Source organism: Mauremys reevesii, linkage group 3 (genome assembly GCF_016161935.1).
Source record: "Mauremys reevesii isolate NIE-2019 linkage group 3, ASM1616193v1, whole genome shotgun sequence".
NCBI classification, from domain to species: domain Eukaryota; kingdom Metazoa; phylum Chordata; order Testudines; family Geoemydidae; genus Mauremys; species Mauremys reevesii.
Window position 1 is genome coordinate 108,510,172 of NC_052625.1, and position 22,067 is coordinate 108,532,238.

Here is a 22,067-nt window from a genome sequence, read left to right on the forward strand (position 1 = left end):
ATAAGTCCTTAGTAAGTTGACTATAGGATTGGCTACAAGCATTGTCTTTGGTGAGAGATTTAAAGTACCAGCTGACCTGGGGTAAGTGACTGGTCTCTTTGGACTGGGAGCAATTTGAATATTTTGTGATCTTTGGTGTTTAGCAACCATCTATCCATAGGCGCCGACTTTGTGGGTGCTCCGGGGCTGGAGTACCCATGGGGAAAAATTAGTGGGTGCTCTGCACCTACCGGCAGCCAAGCTCTCCTCACCCCCACCCCTCCAAGCATGCTGCATCCCCGCTCCTCCACCAAACAGCTGTTTGGCAGTGCTTAGTACTTTCCGGGAGGGAGGGGAGGAGTAGGGACTCAGCACGCTCAGGGGAGGAGGCAGGGCAGTGGTGGAGATTTGGGAGAAGGGGGTGGAATGGGGGCAGGGACTTTGGGGAAGGGATGGAATGGGGCAGGGTGAGGGCAGTGCCGGGGCGGTGTCAGGGGCAGGGCGGGGGTCGAGCACCCACTGGGAACAGTGGAAGTCAGCACCTATGCATCTATCACTAAGTCCAGCTTGCCTGGGTGGCAAGATAGACTTGAATGCACAATGTCTGAGACTCCATGGTCAGACTGTTATAGTGCTTTAGGAATTCACTCTTGTTACTGGACTAATGAAATCTAATTCTAGAACACACAACCAGTTTGGGGTCTCTGCCCTGCTTCTTGACAGCCTGCCCTAAGGTTGACACTCATGGTCATGAACCACTCTAGAAAACATGACACCCACTCTCTGAACTTTCCTTTCCAACAGCTTGCCAGTATCTCTACTGACCCCCATGTAGTCAGACACTGGATTATCTTCACATATTTATCATCCAAATAGCTCAGATCATCTGAAATCTACCCAAATATAACATTTTCAGACCACTATACAAGTATTAATGCTTACCCAACCACAGAGGTGAAAGTAAGCCGATACGGTCCAGTACGGCGTACCGGCAAGAACCAGTACACCGTGCCGGACCGCAGCGGCTTCTGCAGCGGGGATTTAAAGGGCTTGGGTTGGGGAGACCCAAGCCCTTTAAATCCCGGCCCACAGCTCCATTTAAAGGCTTTTAAAGGGCTGCTCCGAGCTCCCTGCCGCTGCAGGGAGCCCGGAGGAGCCCTTTAAATCACGCCCGCAGCTTTGGCGGGCGGGCTGGGGCCAGCATTTAAAGGTCCTGGAGCTCCATGGCAGCTGGAGCCTCAGGCCCTTTAGTTCACCCCGGGGGCTACCAGCCACCTCTGCAGCTGGGAGCCCCCTGGGTGATTTAAAGGCCCTGATACTCCCAGCCACAACTGGTGCCCCAGGGCCTTTAAATCTAGAGGCCCTGCCTCTTCTGGATGAGGCCACACAAGTTTAAATGTTCCCATTTTACAGCTAGGAAAACAGAGAGCCAAATTTATTCCTAGTGTAAGCAGTGACAGAGGTAAACCTGAGCACGGCTGAATCTGTCTCAGTGAGGTTAAGACCAATATTTTCAGAAATTACCACCGATTTGGGGGGTTATCTACATTTTTTGGACCCGAAGTATCTACCTCGTGATTCTCTGCCAGAGCCTCTGGAAAAAACCAATTAGGCCAAAAAGATGGGACCCAAAATCAGTGGCCACTTTTGAAAGTTCAGCTGCATGTAACTTTCCTAAGGGGCAGATCAGGCTCCTATTGAAGTCTATAGGAAAATTTCCACTGGTTTCAGCAGGAGTTGGATGAGACCCAGACTGAATTGTGGGAGAGGCTGGGTTTGAAGAACAGGAACTCCTGTTTTTCAGTCCCATGCCTAGTCTCCTAAACCACACTGCCTCCTGCTTCACAAGTCTTATAAACACACCACACCACTAAGCTTAAGACACGGGTTTTGCTAAGGTTTTATTGGGATTTTAAGTGTTTATGCTTTTTCCATTTGTAGTCTTTTAGTTACTATTAAAACAAGCTGAGATTGCTCTGGATGGAGTTTAACATCATCCATTGTCAGTTTATTCCATAACTTTTGAAATAATGGAGCTTGAGGTAGTTATTCTGCCCACACACGCACTGTATAAATTTATCAGTGCCTCTCATCTAACACCTTATGAAATTATTCATATTTTTCTTCCAAAACATGCTGCTTTGGCTCCAGGCTGTGTTTTGACAGTCTGCACTTTAGTATGAGTGAGGATAGGCTCATCTTACATCAGGACATGAATCCCGTTATTGCAGCTACAGCAAGTCCTTGCGCAGTTGAGTTATTCACTATCTTCACTACTCAGCTTGTAAGGCAACCCAGTGACTCCTGATTAAATCAATGGCATTTGATGGGTCCAAAGGAAAGATCCAGGTTAGGCTATGTAGCTGATGCAAATCTGTTTGGTCCTGTAACTAAGCTGAAATGGCTGCAAGAACATGCTATTTATCTCTAGCTTGCTTCTTGCTTGCATATATATACCTGCCCCTGGAAATTTCCACTACTTGCATCCGACGAAGTGGGTATTCACCCACGAAAGCTCATGCTCCGAAACGTCTGTTAGTCTATAAGGTGCCACAGGATTCTTTGCTGCTTCTTACAGATCCAGACTAACACGGCTACCCCTCTGATACTTGACATGTTATTTCATGAGATTCTGGCACTTCTTGTTAGTTGCAAGGTAAGGAAATAAGAATTTTATTTTTCTTGTGGCATTTCAGTTTTGGCAAAAAAAGAAAATTAAAAAGGTGCACAAAAATTAAATATTAAACTAAACTTTTTCCCACTAGCCTCAGAAGTCTGAGATCAGGATAATATTTCAGACCATTTTTAATCTACTGGAGTCCCATTACAATGAGCTGAACATAAGTGACTAAACTTTACAGGGTGAGCTGAGCTTTCAAAAGGTCTTCAAGTCCTAACCTGTGCCTGGTTTCTTCCCAGATGGGAAAAAAATCCTGGGACTTTTAGTCAAAGGATAATTGAATCTCTAGGTACAGCAAGACATGCTGGGAAAGTTGCCAGGGAAGTGTAAAAATCAGTCTTTCCTCAGACTAGACAGGCCTGAAATGAAATGGTGATGTCATTGGGTCTCAAGCGGCAAAGTGCCCTGGATTGGATTTGGAAGTGACTAGGAAAGAGGCCACAGCCTGGTGTGGCTCTCACTGCATACTGAAAGAGACCCCCTACAGAGAACAACAGCTGCTAGGAGAACTTTAATGCTGGAGTCTGATCAAGACCCGTGAGAGTTTCTCAGCTAATAAGGGAGCTAACAAAGGGAGTAGTCCAGGGGGACTGTGCTGAAGAAGCCTGGGGAAAGGCTGGGTTGGAGGTCCAAGAGGCAAGCAAGCATAGGAACTTGACCTGAGGGAAGAGTGAAGTGGGATATCTGAGGACAGAGGGGGGCATAAGCTTTATAACTGAGAAGCACTATTTTAGACTCATAGGACATCAACCTGGAGGGATGAAAGGCAACCAGGAGACTCACAAGGTATTGAAAAATCTTATACAATTTCAAGTTAGAGAAAAATCTCACTTCCCACACACCCTTACTATTCAAGGGCAAGTATTAAGAACTTAAGAACAGCCATACTGGGTCAGACCAGTACTCCATCTAGCACAGTATCCTGTCTACCAACAGTGGCAGGTGCCAGATGCCTTAGCGGGAATGAGTAGAACAGGGCAATTATCAAATAAGCTGTCCCTTGTCTTTCACTCCCAGCATCTGGCAGTCAGAGTCCTAGGGGCACCCAGAGCATGGCGTTGCATCCCTGGCCATCTTGGCTAAGATCCATTGATAGACCTATCCTCCATGCACTTCTCTAATTCTTTTTTTAACCCAATTATACTTCTGGCCTTCAAAAAAATCTGCTGGCCAGAGTCTTGACTGGGCATTGTGTGAAGAAATACTTCCTTATGTTTGTTTTAAACATGCTGCCTATGAATTTCATTTGGTGACCCTTGATTCTTGTGGTTGTGTGAGCGGGGAAATAACACTTCCTTATTCACTTTCTCCACATTATTCATGATTTTATAGACCGCTATCATATCCCCCCCTTAGTCGTCTCTTTCTTAAGCTAAACAGTCCCAGTCTTTAATCTCTCCTCATATGGAACCTTTTCCATTTCCCTAATCATTTTTGTTGCACTTCTCTGTACCTTTCCCTTTTCTAATATATCTTTTTTGAGATTGGGCAACCAGGCCTGCCTGCAGTAATCAAGGGGTGGATGTACCATGGATTTATGTAGTGACTTCATGATATTTTTGATCTTAGTATCTATCCCTTTCCTAATAGTTCCTAACATTCTGTTAGCTCTTTTGATTGCTGCTGCACATTGAGCAGATGTTTTCAGAGAACTGTCCACAATGATTCCAAGATCTCTTTCTTGAGTGGTAACAGCTAATTTAGACCCCATGATTTTGTCTATATAGTTGGGATGTTTTCCAAAGTGCATGAATATGTAATCATCAGCATTGAATTACATCTGCCATTTTCTTGCCCAGCCACCCAATTTTGCGAGATCCTTTTGTAACTCTTCACAGTCAGTTTTTGACTTAACTATCTTGAGTCATTTTATATCATCTGCAGACTTTGCTACCTCACTGTTTACCCCCTTTTCCAGCTCATTTATGAATATGTTGAATAGTACTGGTCCCAGATCAGATCCTTGGGAAGCCCACTATTTACCCTTCTCCACTGTGAAAACTGACTATTTATTCTTACCCTTTGTTTCCTATCTTTTAACCAGTTACTGATCCAGGAGAGGACCTTCCCTCTTATCCCATGACTTGTTACTTTGCTTAAGAGTCTTGGTGTAGGACTATGTCAAAGGCTCTCTCAAAGTCCAAATACACTGTATCAACCGGATCACCCTTGCCTGTAGAATTTTTGACACCCTCAAAGAATGTTAATAGATTGGTGAGGCATGATTTCACTTTATAAAAACCATGTTGACTCTTCCCCAACAAATTGTGTTTATCTACGTGTCTGATCATCCTGTTCTTTACTATAGTTTCAGCCTATTGGCCTGGTACTGAAATTAGGGTTACTTTTCTGTATATGCCAGGATCCTTTACTTTTCTGTATATGCCTCTGGAGCCTTTAAAGAAATGGCACTATTGTAGCTATCCTCCAGTCAGCTGGTATAGAGGCTGATTTAAGTAGTAAGTTACATATCACAGTTAGAAGTTATACAATTCAATATTTGAGTTCCTTCAGAACTCTTGGGTGAACACCATCTGGTCCTGGTGAATTATTACTGTTTAATTTGTTCCAAAACCTCCTCTACTGGCACCGCAGTCAGGGACAGTTCTTCAAATTTGTCACCTTAAAAGAATGGCTCTGGTGCAGAGCCGTAACTAGGAATTTTTGTGCCCGAGGCAAGGGATGAGGCGGCATGTCTGGCTCTTCGGCAGCAGGTTCCTCTCAGAGGGAAGGACCTGCCGCTGAATTGCCGCCCTTCTTCGACAGCAGGTCCTTCCCTCTGAGAGGAACTGAGGGACCCGCCGCCGAATTTCTGCCGAAGAGCTGGATGTGCCGCCCCTTTCCCTTGCCGACGACTGGTGGCAATTCAGCGGCAGGTCCCTCAGTCCCTTTCGGAGGGAAGGACTTGCCGTTGAATTGTCACTGAAGGAGAAATTTTCTGCGCCCCTCACCTTCCATGCCCGAAGCAAGTGCCTCACTCGCCTTGCCCTCGTTACAGCACTGCTCTGGTGTAGGAATCTCTCATATCCTGTGTAATGAAGACCAATGCAAAGAATTCATGTAGCTTCTCTGATATGGCCTTGTTTTCTCTGAATGATCTTTAGCACCTCGATCATCCAGTGGCCCCACTGATTGTTTGGCAGGCTTCCTACTTCTGATGAACTTTAAAAAAAATAGATGTTTATTTTTTTCTCTTTTGCTAGTTTCTCTTCAAATTATTTTTTGGCTTCCATCATTATACTTCTATGCTTGACTTGCCAGAGTTTATGCTCTATTTTTCTTCATAGAATTGGACTTCCAATTTTTAAAGGATGCTTTTTTGCCTCTAACCCCTTCTTTACTCTGTTTAGCCATGGTGGGTTTTTTTTTTGTTTGTTTGTTTGGTATCTTCACTATTTTGTTTTGTTTTAATTTGGGGTCTATATTTAGTTTGTGCCTATTATGGTGTTATTAATTAGTTTTCATGCAGCTTGCAGGAATTTCACTCGTGACTGTTCCTTTTAATTTCTGTTTCACTAGTTTCCCCCTTTTTGAAGTTAAACGCTAACGTGGTGGGTTTCTTTGGTATTTTCCACCCTAAATTAAATAAAATGTAATTACATTATGGTCACTATTACTGAGCGGTTCAGCTATATGCACTTCTGGAACCAGATCCTGTGCTTCATGTGGAACTACCAGTGGCTCTCAACCTTTCCAGACAAGGAGACACAAAAGAATCCTCTCACATGTCAGGGCGATTTCAGTCATCTACTCCACTGGTTCTAAACCTTTCCAGGATACTGTACTCCTGTCAGAAGGCTGATTTGTCTTGTGTACCCCAAGTTTCAACTCACTTAAAAACTACTTGCTTACAAAATCAGACAAAAATACAAAAGTGTCACAGCACACAATTACTGAAAAAGTGCTTGCTTTCTCATTTTTACCATATTATAAAATAAATCAATTGGAATATAAATATTGTACTTGCATTTAAGCGTATAGTATATAAAGCAGTATAAACAAGTCATTGTCTGTATGAAATTTTAGTTTGTACTCACTTCACTAGTGCTTTTTATGTAGCCTGTTATAACACTAGGCAAATATCTAGATGAGTCGATGTACCCCCATGGAAGATCTCCGCATACCTCCAGGGGTATGTGTACCCTTGGATGAGAACCACTGGATTAAATCAAGAATTGCCTCTCCCCTTCTTGTTCATGGACTAGCTGCTTTAAGAAGCAATTGATAATGGTGTCTAGAAATTCTCTCAGCATCCCATTCCGAGAGGACATTGTGGAAGCAGGGAAAGAATTAATAAGGATTTGAAGGGGATTTTAATGCATGTCAGTCAGTTAGCAAGAGTCAGGCCATACTGTAACCCTAATGACGTGAGCCTTGTAGAAGCAAGGATAGTGTGAGGCAGAGGGAAAGAACTGTGTAAAAAGTTATTACAACCTTGCAAATATGCAGGCTTGCTTTTTCTAGTAGTGAGACAAATAAGATAGCAGAAAGGCTTATGTATAAACAAATGCAATTGTTTCTTTTTACCATCTGTATTATTGCTAGAAATTGTCTGTAACAAAGGTTTAAAGGCTTGCTGTAATTGTTTACCAGTTGAGAGACCTATCCAGGACTGGGGCGACCCTGTGTCCTATGGCACTCTCTCCCTCCATTGTAATTACTGGAGAAATAATAAAGTATTTGATTTTGCTGCACCCAAACAAAAAGCGAGAACTGAGTTTTTCTCCGACAATTTGGGGGCTCGTCCGGGATGGCAACGCCCACGGACCCACAGACGGCTACTACGGATCATTCCCCTTCGAACCCCATGGCGCCACATGAGAGGTATGAGACCTTTTGAAATCTCTATTGGGGTATCGGAGGAGGACTGTCCGTGAGGACGTCTGTCTCTGTTGGGCTCACGCCATCTGAACTTATTGACTGTGCAGCAAGATCAGATGCAGAGTGGTATTGGGGAAAGGCCCCAATAAGGTTAGTTTATAGCAGTATAGGGAACTGCTGAGTTGGCCAACAAGGTATATGCATAAGGTAAATGCATAAGGTAAATGCATAAGGTAAATGCATTAGAATGCACCGGTACTGAGGGGTTTTTACTGCCTCAAGAGGGGTTGTCATACCGCCTCATGGTATTGGTCCGGACCAGGTAAAGATGCATCGTGGTTAAAAAAAAAAAAAAAAAAATTTAAAAGAGATAAAAAGGTTAAAAAAAAAAAAGAGGCCTTGGTGTGTGTGTGTGTGTGTGTACACCAGTGTGAGAGGCTGTTACCGGAAGACGCCCAGAATACCCTGTGAAGCGAATGCTCATGATCAGGACTACTCTAACGCAAGCCCGGTAACTAGTGGATCTTTAGGAGATCCGACCCACGGTGGGCTGACTCAGCCTGGCATAGTCTGGCGAGGAAGCTACCTGGGTCTAGGAGTGTGTGAACCCATCTTCCCTCCCCTTCCTTTCCGTGTGGGCTACTGACAGTCTGATCATCTCACTGGATCTCAGCCAGGGGCACCTATGACAGCAGCAGATGGTACAGCACAAAAGGACTGGTAACCGTCATCTCATTGCCAATTTACAATGGCATGGTAGATGGTACAGAACAACTGATAACCATCTCTGCTATCATGCAAAAGCAAATGAATGCTGCTGTGTAGCGTTGCTGAATCGCCTCTGTCAGCGGCATCTAGTACACATACGGTGACAGTGACAAGAGGCAAAACAGGCTCCATGGTTGCCATGCTATGGCGTCTGCTAGGGCAATCCAGGGAAAAAGGGCGCGAAATGATTGTCTGCCGTTGCTTTCCCGAAGGAAGGAATGACTGACGACATTTACCCAGAACCACCCATGACAATGATTTTTGCCCCATCAGGCACTGGGATCTCAACCCAGAATTCCAAGGGGCGGGGAAGACTGCGGGAACTATGGGATAGCTACGGAATAGCTACCCACAGTGCAACGCTCCAGAAAACGATGCTCGCCTCGGACCGTGGACGCACACCACCGAATTCATGTGCTTAGTGTAGCCGCGTACACTCGATTTTATACAATCTGTTTTACTAAACCGGTTTATGTAAAATCGGAATAATCCCGTAGTGTAGACGTACCCTTAGTTGTCTGCCTTCATGTGATGTAATTGAATGGGATTCTTTGCTTGTCTGTTTCTCTTCAGTTCCTACCTGTACTTTATAAACTTCTATCATCTCCTCTTTACTAGGATATAGAGTATCCCCTTGAATAAATCCTCACCAAAGGGGTGCATCTGTCCAAACTGTGTGCTCCTCTGCACCTGTCACCTTTCTCTCAGCCCTTAGTATGAAACTCCATGATTATTTTAAATTTTACATGCCAAAAATCTGGTTCTGTTTTGCTTTAGGTTGAGCCCAATCTTCCTGTATAGACTCCTCCTTTCCCAAAAGATTCCTCTGTTTCTAATAAACCTAAATCCCTCCCCACAAAACCGTTGTCTCATTCAGGATTGGGACCCTGCAGTTCTGCCCGTCTAACTGGTCCTGAGCATGAAACTGGAATCATTTCAGAGAATGCTTCCTTGGAGGTCCTGGACTTTAATGTCTTACCTAGCAGCCTAAATTTGGCCTCCAGGACCTGTCTTCTACCTTTGCTTATGTCACTGGTAACTACATGTATCAAAACTGCCAACTCCTCCTCAGCACTGCATATGAATCTATCTAGATGTTTTGAAAGGTTCCCAACCTTTGTGCCCAGCAGGCAATTCACCATCTGGTTCTTTTGGTCATCACAATCCCAACTATCTAGATATCTAATTATCAAGTCCCCCATTAACATTAACTATCTCTTCTTAATACCTGGAGTCCCCTGCCGCAGAGGGTATCCCAAGTGTGAGAGGGTGATACCATGATATCATCTGGAAGGATACATTTACTACAAAACAAAACATGTAGCAATGTCAAAAATGTTTGACTTCAAAAGACGGGGCTCACCAACATGAAAACATTAAGGAACACTGGTTTAGGCTAAAGCATCAGGCCTAGATCTCATGAGAGAGAGAGGATATGGGCTCCCCTACCTATACCCAGGGCCGCCCAGAGGGGGGGGCAAGAGGGGCAATTTGCCCCAGGCCCCGCGTCCCGCAGGGGCCCCCACAAATGTTTTCTGGGGCCCCTGCGGTTCCGGTTGAGCTCCCGCAGGCATGACTGCGGCAGGTCCACCGGAGCCCGGGACGAGTGAACCTGCCGCAGGCATGACTGCGGAGGGGGCGCTCGTCCCGCGGCTCGGCTGGACCTCCCGCAGGCATGACTGCGGCAGGTCAAGCGGAGCCGGGGGCGCACGGCACCCGGCGGAGTCTGTCGGCCCGTGCTCCGGTCGACCTGCCGCAGGCATGCCTGCGGGAGCTCAACCGGAGCCAAATGCCGCCCCCCAGGTCTTCGGCGCGCTCGGGTCTAGAGCCACCCCTGAGCGGGGGCCCCCCGCCGCCGAAGACCCCGGGCCCCCGGAATTCTCTGGGCGTCCCTGCCTATACCTCAGTAGGGCCACCATGAAGTGCTGGCTTAGACCCCTGTAACCCAGGGAGCGAAGGGATGTTTGTAGGGCCCTGATAGCAATTAGGCAAAGGCCATATAGACTCTGGACAGAGGGCTGTGAGCCAGAAAAGGTGAAGGGTTTTGGGGAGCCTTTGCACATGACGAACAACCACACCAGGAGGACTTCTTTGAAAAGTCCACCATACAAAGTGATCTTAAAATAGAACCCCATCAGCTGCTGACCAGATTAATCAATTGGTAACAGGCCCAACAGATGCTTGGTTGTTCCAATCTAATGGCTATATGACAGAACAAGGAGCAATGGTCTCAAGTTGCAGTGGGGGAGGTTTAGGTTGGATATTAGAAAAAACTTTTTCACTAGGAGAGTGGTGAAGCACTGGAATGGGTTATTTAGGGAGGTGGTGGAATCTCCTTTTTTAGAGGTTTTTCAAGGTCAGGCTTGACAAAGCCTTGGCTGGGATGATTTAGTTGGGGATTGGTCCTGCTTTGAGCGGGGGGTTGGACTAGATGACCTCCTGAGGTCCCTTCCAACCCTGACATTCTATGATTCTATGTGCATATAACAAACCTGCCTTTCCTGCTGGTTTCTAGGGGCTGGCATCACATAATAATCATGACACAATTTCCAGCAGGGAGGGCATGTAATAGGCAGTGAAGGTTTTAAACTAGTCTGTGGTAAAGCAAGTGAACAGTTACTGAACAGATTACCACTAAGCAACAGGGCCGCCCAGAGGATTCCGGGGGCCCGGGGTCTTCGGCGGCGGGGGGCCCTTCCCTTCCGGGACCTGCCGCCAAAGTGCCCAAGACGCGCGGCGGAGCCCCGCCGCGGTCTCGGGCACTTCGGCGGCGGGTCCCGGAACAGATGGGGGCCCCCCGCCTCCGAAGACTGGGCTGTGCTTCAGCGGCGGCAGCGGCGGCGGCGGGTCCCGCTTCTCCTCCCCCTCCCAGCCGCGGCCCCGGCTTCGCCCTCCCGCCCGCCCTCCCGGCCGCGGCCCCGCCCCGGCTTCGCCCTGCCGCCCGCCCTCCCGGCCGCGGCCCCGGCCCCGGCTTCGCCCGCCCTCCCGGCCGCGGCCCCGGCCCCGGCTTCGCCCGCCCGCCCGGCCGCGGCTTCTACCCCCCGCCCAGTCCCGGCCCTCCCGGCCGCGGCCCCGGCTTCGCCCTCCCGCCCGCCCCTCCTCCCGGCCGCGGCTTCTCCCGCCCGCCCAGTCCCGGCCCCTTCCGGCCGCGGCCCCGGCTTCGCCCGCCCTCCCGGCCCCTTACCGAGCGCGTCACCGGCGGGGCCTGAGCTCCGTCCCGCTCAAAGCCGCGTGGTGAGGGGGCGGGGCTGTGAACTCCACGCCGAGCGGAGGCAGCTGCCCCGCCCCCTCCCCACGCCGCTCTGAGCGGGGCGGGGCTCAGGCCCCGTTGGAGCTCCCAGCCCCGCCCCCTCCCCACGCGGATCGGGGCGGGGCTCAGGGGCTCGGCCGGAGACTCGGCGCTTGATGCGCCGAGGCTCCAGGAGAGGGGCGGAGGCGGGAGCCTCCGCTCTTCTCTTGGGGGCCCCTGCGGAGCCCGGGGCAAATTGCCCCCTTTGCCCCCCCCCCCGCTGGGCGGCCCTGCTAAGCAATGCCAAATGCTTGATGGTGAACGAGCCATTCTGATTATAGGGTTTTTCTCTTTGATATTTTCCTTCTTTTAATTGAAGAGTAAATCCAAATAGAATGAAATTTAAATGTGAAATCCATTTAGAATCAATTAAAATAAAACAACTTCTGCAGTAGCCTAACAGAGTTACTGTTGCTCTAACACAAGAAAGTCTGGTTCAAGTTCAGTGACTATATAAATGGAGATGCAAGCTGTATGTCAGGAATAAGTGTAACTTACCAAGTTAGAGCCCAACTCTAACTTACACTATGGGTCCTTGGCACTGATGTGCCAGAACAGTATCAAGCGACCTCAGTATAAATGGGAATCAAGATCTTAGTATTCAGTGAGGTCCAAAGAAGGGGTAGCCTACCCCAACTTGATATTCCACAGAGATGGAATTTATCTCTGGACTAAATATGTCCAACTCCTTTTGCAGTCAGTGGAATCATTCATCTCTAGCATTTGTTTATTAAAGGCCCTTATCTGGTACTCTAGGTGACTTTGTTTATAAAAATACAATAGCTCATACACCAAACAAATCAAGATTCACCAAAAGATCTGAAATCTCTGCATAAAACCACCCCTCAGGGAAAAGAGATAAGCCTTGCGGCTATTTCTGGAAGTTAATAGATCTAGGCTCTGTCAAACCAGGGTTAGATGGATACTAAGGGCTGGTCTATACTGAAAAGTCATATTGGCATAGCTACCTCTCTCAGGTGTGTGGAAAAAAATCCACACATCTGAGAGACGTAGTTAAGCCAACCTAGCCACCGGCGTAAACAGCACTAGATCAATGGAAGAAGTCTCCTATTGAGCTGGTGCTGTCTACACCAGGGATTAGGTTGGTTTAACTGAGTCACTCAAGGGTGTGGATTTTTCATATCCCTCAATGATGAAATTATACCAACCTAATTTCCTAGGGTGGACCAGGCCTTAGAAATAACAATGATAGGTACAATGCAAAGAGCTACAGTAGGCAGAGGTAATGGATATTTACATTGAAAATGCACTGCTGTTAGCCTTCCTCCTGTTTAAACAGGGGGCTGTGAATTCACATGCGTCAGTTAATCACACTTACTACAGCATCAGAGGGAAAAGAGATGGACTCTGAAATTGCCAGGACCCAAGCCATTTAGGGCACAACGTCTTATACATCACATAGAAAAACGTTGTCAGCCAACGCTGACTGGAGCACAGGTAAAATATGCTCTCTGTGAGAAGTCTGACTTATCAAGCATCCACATTCTGCACCAGCTGAATTTTAACTCATTTTCAGGCATAGCCCTGTGTAAAGAGTGTTGCAGCAGTCCCATCTCAAAGCAGTATAAGCATGGATAGCTGCAGTCAGGTCCAAGTGTGAAAGAATGGATTGCAACCTTCTAACCACGAGCAATTTAAAAAAAAAAAACACACAATTCCCCTCTTCCCCCTTTCCTCCCCCCCAAAAAGCCCCACCACCACTCTTGATCACTGCTATCTGGGCAACTGAAAGAGGAGAGAGAATTCAAGAGGACACCCACGTTGCAAACTACATCAAAGGAGCAGATATGGCTCTACATCTTGTAGTTACTTCCCATAGCTTGCAAGTACTACCTCTCTCCGCAATCATAACCAGGCCTAAAACTGAATTTATTAGGATCAAGAAGATTTAGCAATTTCAACAAAATTACACTAGGTATGAATTTGGCTCATTGGAATTAATACCACCTTAGTCTAGGGCTCACTTTGGGTCTGAAAGCATTGAAGATGATTGGGGCATAAATTAAAGAGACTTGTTTTATCTTGTACCCTCCTGTGTTGCTTCCCCTACTTCTACCCTCTCACTATGTAAGTCGTGTTCATTTAGCACACCCACTGAATACCAAAACATTGCAAGCTTCATTTACACAAGATGTGCAGCTTACACTACTGGTGAATTTGGCCAAAGATATATATATATATATATATTTATTTTATTTTTTTATTTATTTTTTTTATGTACTGACTTGAAGCTGCATTTTAGCTGAATTGGGTCCATGTTCTGTAGGATCCTAATTTATTGTATTAGGAATGGGAAATTTGACCTTCTAATCATTTTAATCATGCATCACAAAATTTGGTGTTACTAGAGCAACTGTCACCAGTTCTTTAATGGGCAACTATCAGTTTTAAAAATCCTTTCTGAAGGGCCAGTCCTGTCTTTAATCACTGTAGGTTCTCATATTCCCTTGTATAGCTCATTGTTTCGGTGGCATTGTGCCTTTATAACATAGCATCACTGCTGATCTTCAACCTTGTGGATCAACCATATTACACTGCTGAAGTTTTGACAACGTAAAACGAATCATTAGCTAACAATTATCTGCAGTACAAACATAGCAATGTTCTGACACACTGACATCTTGTGGTAATTTTAAAGTACTTGGGTGGGGGGGAACAGATTGTATGTATGTTAAAAACTTTTTGCATTCGACAACTGGAGCAGACACACAAAGAAACTCCTCTGACACCTCACTCAGGGGATACAGCATTGCTTATATTACTGGAAGCTGGATTTAGTGTCCAGTATGATGGCAGTAGCTGAAGTATGTATCAAACATTCCCCTTCCACCCTCCCGCAAATTGTAACTACCACCCTTGATTCTAGGCAGCGTAGCTGTTCCAACAACCATTATTCCTCTTTTCTGCCCCAGATGTGCAAAGCCTCCTACCACCGCTACAGTAACAAACACTTGTATTGTTTGTTAAAAATCTGTATGAATTTACCATGCTCAGTACAGTATCTCATAGACTTTAAGGCCAGAAGGAACCATCATTATCTTCACAGTATTATTCCAAAGCCAAAAAGCTTCATTTAAAAGAAAACAGTGGAGGTTACTAAATGATAACAGTGCACTTATCTGTCACATCATTTAAAAGCAAGGCATTGAATCATTAAAGCAACATTAATCCTACTCTCCTGCTGAGACAAATCAGCAAAATGCAATCTTAGTTAGGTGCTTATTATGTATTATGGTAATGGCCTCTATTGAAAAGAGATTTTTTTAGATGGGATGGGGGAAGAGAGAAAACCATGCTTTGCACATATATAATGCTTTTTCTTTTAAATGATTTAAAGTCACTTTCAGAGGTAGGAAATCAACATAATTGGCCTAAGCACAGATATTTTGAAACAATTTGCATGAAGGCACAGAAGTCTACTGGATGAGATGTGGGTCTGTTGTTTCAGAGGGGGCCCACGTTCTTTCCTTCCTCTAGTCTAGACTTCCTATGTAACCTTTGGTAAGTCACGGAAGGTCAGTTTAGTAACTTTCCTTATAGAAAAATCTCCTTGAAAATTCGTGTGCTGACTATATTTAAAGAAAACAGATATGCAACATTTCCCCCTCTCCTTTGTGAGTAGTTTTTGGCCCAATTCTGATACTGTTATGAATGGACAACATTTTTGGCTTTTACTTCAGTGGGAGCTGGATAGATCCCTGTAAGGTATCTGTTTGAGTCTGATACTCACTATAGGCTGGTTACAGCTCTAAACATACAGGTTCTTTTGTAGTTGACAGCTAATAGCACTCTTGCTTTATCAACAGTAGTAAAGGCATGTGTTTTTGGAAATGTAAGCCCTGGGTAACACTCCGGCCTATCTAGGTTTGTGAGACGTAACTATGGAGAGGTACTGCCCCTCCATGAAGGCTACACCACCAGTCTCATTATAAGAGTGATTTTGATCTCCCTTTTAGCTTTAAAATACTCATGTTTTCAATGCTTCAGGGTTAAGTTTCATTGTAGAACTAGTCAAAAATCTTTTGCCTCAAGTTTTTTCCCCTTCCTACTGAAAAATGGCTGGTCTCAAAATATAATTTTCACAAAAAGCTCTTAATTGAAAATAAAAATGAATCCCAAAAATTTGTAATTTCATATTTTTAATTTCTGTTTGTTCTTCTCCCCCGCTTTTTTCTCTCACAAATACAAACAGAATAAATATGTTTTCTCCCCCATCCCACCCTTGATCTTTCTGCTACTTTGTAACTTTTCAAAGCTTTCTCGCCTGTGAAAAAATTAGAGGGGCAAGAAGAAAAAAAAATGAAAGAGGGGAATAAAAACCCTGGACATCATTCATTGGACTGCACTTTTGGAGGAAGGGGGAGAAAAAGATCAAATTTTAAAATGTCATTTAAGGAAAACAGTACTCTTTGAGGTTAACAGATTAAAATGTCCCTGTCTAAAATGTTTGCAGAGTGAGTATTTGAGTCCCTTGATTTGCCCCCACTCCCTGAGTGAGGGGAATTTCACATCACTCCCCTCAGTATTTGAAACTTAGGTAACTATGGACAGTGGCTCATGCAACAGTCAGTTTTCAAGTGCAAGAATAGAAAAGTGTTTACAAGTTTACTGTTATTTGAAAACAAGACCCAATTCTCTATCAGTTAGGCCAATTAAGGCAGACACATGGTTATGGAGAATGTCCATCACTGACCTCCTCCAACCTTCAGTATTCCACACTGTAACAGGGTTGGCCACCGCCTGTGTTCCCCAAAGTGGCTCAGAAGTATCATACCTCAATTTCCCTTTTTGGTTCCTCAATGACTTAAAAAAACAAAACACAAAAAAGCAACAACCACCCTTACATAAGTCCAATAATAGCCCTTCTGGAGGTCTGCTTTCATCAACATAAAATTCAAACAAACACCCTCCTTCCTGTGATACAGTCTCTTCCTGTTCTGAGTCACTGGAGAAGACACAAGGTCTGGCCTGCCTTCTTTGCCACTTCCCAAAAGGCAAAACAAAACCTCTAGCTTGAGCCAGGACTTTCTACCCAGCTACGTCTCCCTTCCTCAGGGACTACTGCAGGAGACTCTCATATCCAGCTCCCTTCTGGCTGTCCACACACTTCTGTTTTTCCACTGCCAGAGGTTGGGTTTAATCACATGATCATCTGTCATATGATGTAATGCATTCTCTTCACCTGGGGTACAGAATCAGCTGCATCACAGGTGAGCTGAGAAATATCTTCTTTTAAAAGGGACATCCACTCTCAGCCTTAGAACCAAGGGGAAATTCAGACAAGCTGGAGTTTTGTGTGTTTGGGGGGGCGGGAGCACCCAAAGAAATGGTAGACAGAATTCAGAATGGAGGTAATTTTTTTTTTAATATAGTGACCCAACTCCAAGACATTGATACATTTTCAGCAGACTTTGCAGAAACATTTTTCTTTACCTTCAGAAGAAGCCTGATAGTTTTCAGGATAACCAAATTTTTCCAAGCCAAAGTTATAGGATTGCTAAACAGAGTTTTAATGGAAGTTAGTTGCTATCATGACTATGAAGAGTCTTCTTCCTTTCTAAAATACATCTAATATTTTCATTAACTGTGCTTTCTTTCTCACCCTGAGCTTAAAATGTATCCAGGTGTCTCTTCCTATCTTCTTTTCTAGTCTTTTATTCGCCTTGTAAAGCCTGCACCTCCCATTCCTTTCCACATCCTATCAAAAAATGGGAGGTGCTGCTAGCCAGGGAGTGAAAAACAAGTTCAAGACCCAACCTCAAATTTCCAAAGGCCAGTGAGCCAGCCCCTTGGAACTTCTTCTTCAAAAGGTTTTCAAGTGCTTGTTACGTAAATTACCATCTAAAAGCCCCCCCCCCCACCCCCATAATAGGGTTGTGCAGGAATATTTTATTCTACCTGTAAAGGTTTCTGCTGCAACTGAAGTTAGGGGAGACTAAGTAAGTCCTATATCTTATTTATAGTATTTCTAATTATATATGCATTAAGTGACACTTGCACTTAGATGTGCTTTAGGGTAGCTGCCTATTCTACAGTAGTTTTGGGGTTGCTTTTGTTACTTTCTTGGAGCAATATACTATTGTGCACACCACACAGATAGGAAACTACTTTTTTTGTACCATATATTCAGAATATGGGTAAATGTGACTACTAAGACTTAGGCTCCTAAATCACTTCAGTGCTTGTGAAAGTTTTACCCTAAGTCGATTGACTTTCAATGAGACAAGGCTCTTGTTTACATGGGAAAGTTTTCCCGATATAATGATATCATTATGGATATAACCGTAATGCATAGTCACTCTTATTCCAGTGTAAGAGTGGCTTTTCCCCCCATTTCCTAAGAGATATAAGTTAAAAGCCAGAATAGGAATTTCCCCACCAGAGAGATTGAAAACTGTATCAGTTTAAATTCACACCTTAGGTTATACCAAAAATTCCCACGTAGATTAGGCTTTAGATTCCTAACTCATTTGGGAAAAAAATTGAAAAGCACCCTCAAATCTGCTATTAGAAAGATACTACACAAAAGTACGTATTCAAGAGAAGAGTTTTGTAGTCTTCCCTGACAATTCAATTGTACTCTAATATGTTTCTTACCAATTCCATACTTTGGGTATTCTGTAAATCATTTCCCCACCCCCACCCCAAACACAGCAATGGTACTTGTTCTCAGAGAGGATGCATTCCATGATAGTTTGACGTTTAAAAGTGAACTTGTATTTTTAAGGCATTTTCTGAGCCCTCCGAAAGCATCTACAGTTTTTCTTAAGGAAAAAGTATTTTTTGTTAATAAACCATGTCACAATACAAATTGTTTGTATTGCTGCAATATTTCAGGTAGATAGATCCACTCTGGCTGATCAAAAGCCTTTTTAGCATCTTGTGAAGTTATTCTGGGGAAAAAACAGGCCAAGATGCACTGACATATAGTAAATGCAATATATTTGCCATGGAACATCATTCAGGTATAAAACTAGTTAGATCATTATGTATTAGTGAAGTGACCACTTCCCCAAATGTTATTGCTTTTTTAGATAGGATTTTGTTCACATTTTAAAAATAAATATTACCCTAGAGGAGGTAGAGTTTATTGGGGTCTCTCTTTTCTTCGGAGGAAAAGAAGTAATGTTAACAAGTCTCCGTGATGTGGTGTATTATTATTTAGGGGTTTCACTGCACTAGTGCTGAGAGACCACAACCAGAACTAGCACAGCACAGTGCTGGGTGCTAACTGACACAGAGTAAGTGACAATTCCTCCCCAAAGATCTTATACTCTAGATACACAAGAAAAACAAAGGATGGAGGGGAAAAAACAGCAAGTTGCTTTACCTCGAAGCCTAACATCACCCAACAGGCTTGTGGTAGAGCTGGGAATAGAATTTTGGTCTGCTGGGTCCCAGTCTAGTGCTCTGTCCACTAGACCCATACTGCTCTTCCATGTTTTTCATATTATGGTATATGGAGAGCCACAAATTTTCTTTCAGCAGTGATGGAATACTAGCTGCAGCTAACATCATAATCTAGCACATGTTGTTTGAACTCTAGACCTTTCTCTGAAACTTCCTCTTTACTGTACCTCTGTCCCCTCCCCTCCATAGAAAGGGCACAAATGTATACTAACCTTTATAATTGACCTTCTGCACAATGAACAGGGCTGACGAAGACTTTAACAGCTGATATATGTTCAATAACTGCCCTGCAGTCATTTATTAACATTTTGGTCAATGCTCATTCAGTAAATTTATTCCAGGAAATCCTACTATTCACTCACAATCTCCAGAGGTGGATGAGCTGGGTGTGGGTACAGTTAACTGATCTCAGGAAAGTTGTGTACTCTGCAGACTGATGCTCCTGCTGAAAAAAAAAATTCTTCTAGTAATGCTAAAAATATCACTCTTATCCTGTGTCTTTAGCTTCACCAGTAACATGTACACTCTCTCTCACACACAGGAGATTGAACACACTCACTCCACTAGGTTTCCCTCGCTTCTCTCTCTCTCTCACATACCCCAGCCTTATATTTTAGTCTTCACAGTTAGACCACTTCTAAAAGAATAGTGTGAGGAAGCATGGTGCTCATAGCCATAATGGGGGAGACCTCTGTGCATAGATCTCCCCATCCTGCATGAAAGGAGGTTTCAGTCACCTCTATAGCATCATACCCCTGCCATGTGGAGACCTCTCTCTGCTTGTCGGGGGAGCTGCACAGGGGAGAGGTGGGGACCTGGCAGGCTGAAAGAGCCACTCCCTTGCTGTGCTCAATGCCAGGTTTGAGGATAAGGTGTTGCACCCTTCCCCCCCCACCCCCCTTGAACAATATTGTGAAATCTACACAGGAGTCTCCTGAGAGAGATTTCCTCTCACAAAATCCATTGAAGGGAGTTCTACTGCAGGCAGAGTCAAGCTGACCCTATATTCTTGTATCAGAGGGATAGCTAGTCTGTAGCCACAAAAACAATGAGGAGTCTGGTGGCACCTTAAAGACTAACAGATTTATTTGGGCATAAGCTTTTGTGGGTAAAAACCCTACTTCACAAAAATATTTATAAATATATCCACACACACACACACAGCTAAACTTTTTATTAGAGGGGAATGAACTTGTACATATAAAAACTGGCCTAAACCTTCAGCCTGGACTGAAAGTGAGCCCAACCTTTTAGAAAAAAGAACAGGAGTACCTGTGGCATCTTAGAGACTAACAAGTTTATCTGAGCATAAGCTTTTGTGGGCTACAGCCCACTTCATCAGCTGTATAGACTGGAACATACAGCAAGAAGATATTTATACAAACCTTTTAGAGATTTCAAATGGAAGTGTGGTAAGATTGTTCAGTTGTTTTCATCTCCTCACACATCTGCTCTTCCAGGCTCTAGCCAGGAATAGAAAGAAAGTATGAGGATAAGACAAAACAAAATTGGAAGCTCTTTCTCTTCAGCGCCTGGTATATTTTGTGTCACGGGGAATCCCCATTTCCCTGCACCCCCCATCCCAAGGACTTCACCAACAAAATACAACTATGCTTTACAGGATTAGAGAGAACGTGGAGTGTATGAGAATTATAATTGCATTAAAACAGATGACCTTTTCTGAATTTCATTTTGCAGCAGGAATAAAGCCTGCTCAAAGACAAATGTCCATTACAGAGAGGAGGTAAACCATGTAATGAGTAAGCATCGCTCTGCTCAGATACATGCATCATACTATGCAGCTTTACAGCAGCCTATAAAATATCCTTGTCACAGGGTCAGTGCAGGTTCTCCTACTTCTGTGGCAGCACCCTGTGTTTAGGCTGGTTTAATAAAGAGCATTCACTCCCTCTTTTGTCAAATCACCCCAGTGTCTTTATTTGCAGTGTTCATGCAGTGCCCAGATCCCCCAAAAGTTAGTGCCCCACAGACACTCCCCCCCGGTCTCCTGGTCCTTGAGGCTTCCTTCTTGGCAAAGAGACAGAGATACTACCTTCCTGTCTCCGCCCAGGCTAACCTCCCTACTGGGGTTTGCCCAAGGCTTTTACAGCCTTCCCCTACCTCAGCCCAGCTGTCACTACTTAGCCCAGCAGGTTTGTCTGAGCCAGCCCTTGTTAGGGCCTGCTGAGTACCTGCGTCTCTACCCCTGGCCTACCGGACAGAGCCGGCTGTAGCCAGCATTTTGGCAGGGCTTTAAAGGGGTTTTACCCCTGCCCTGCCACAATCCTTTTCAGGTAGATCTATGTGTAATGGTTAGAGATGATGAAAAAAGGGTTAAATTGTGGGTGAAAGTTTTACTAATTTAGAAAAATGTCCCTTGTCATTGAACATTTTCAAAATATAAAGTTTAAGTGAGCTTTAATATTTTGTGACTAGTGTTTTGATGTTAAGTAATCATTAACAATCCTATGGGAAATACAGTGACTCAGAGTCTGCATTATGATCCATTCATTTGTAGTGCAAAGTAGATACTGTAATTCAGGCTGCAAATGGTCTGTGGAGAGATCCTCTTACAGAGGAGAACTCCCTACTGGTATAAAGCCGGTGGAGATAGCAGACCTACCTTCTTGTGCCAGCCAGCACACTCCAGCGTATGTCGGGGGTAGGCTGGGGCAGGGCAGGGCACAGATGTCACACTCGTTCTTCGCTACTGTAAATTCATAGATTAAGAAGGTCAGATCTTCTAGTCTGAGCTCCTGCTTAACACCAGCCATAGGACTTCCCTGAATTTATTCTTGTTTGAATTAGAGCATAACTTTTGGATAAAGCTCAATCAAGATTTAAAGACTTCAGATGATGGAGAATCCATCACAATCCTTGTTAAATTGTTCCAATGGTTAATTACCCTTGTTAAAATTTTGTACCTTATTTTTAATCTGAAAGTGTCTCTCTTCAGCTTCTAGCTATTGGATCCTGTTATACCCTGGTCTGCTAGACTGAAGAGCCCTTTATTATTAAATTTCTGTTCACCATTCAGACACTCCTTAACCTTCTCTTTGGTAAGGTAAGTAGATTGAGCTCTGTGAGTCTTTCACTAGA

At 44.5% G+C, this 22,067-nt stretch overlaps 1 long non-coding RNA gene across 16 annotated transcripts in view; it reads right to left on the minus strand.

Annotated features, from left to right (window-relative positions):
* The window catches only part of LOC120400691, a 73,337-nt gene extending 51,577 nt beyond the window's left edge, over positions 1–21,760 (minus strand). For 10 of the 16 annotated variants that reach the window (XR_005595994.1, XR_005595987.1, XR_005595988.1 and 7 more), the window contains exons 1-3: positions 21,022–21,049; positions 20,354–20,431; positions 19,181–19,413 (exon numbers count right to left, since the gene is read on the minus strand). This is a non-coding gene — a long non-coding RNA (uncharacterized LOC120400691). Of the gene's footprint in view, positions 1–9,476; positions 9,553–19,180; positions 19,414–20,353; positions 20,432–20,894; positions 20,970–21,021; positions 21,050–21,591 lie in introns of those variants that run through there. The other 6 variants (XR_005595980.1, XR_005595985.1, XR_005595979.1 and 3 more) reach the window with 4 other exon arrangements.
* Positions 21,761–22,067: the final 307 nt, after the last annotated feature.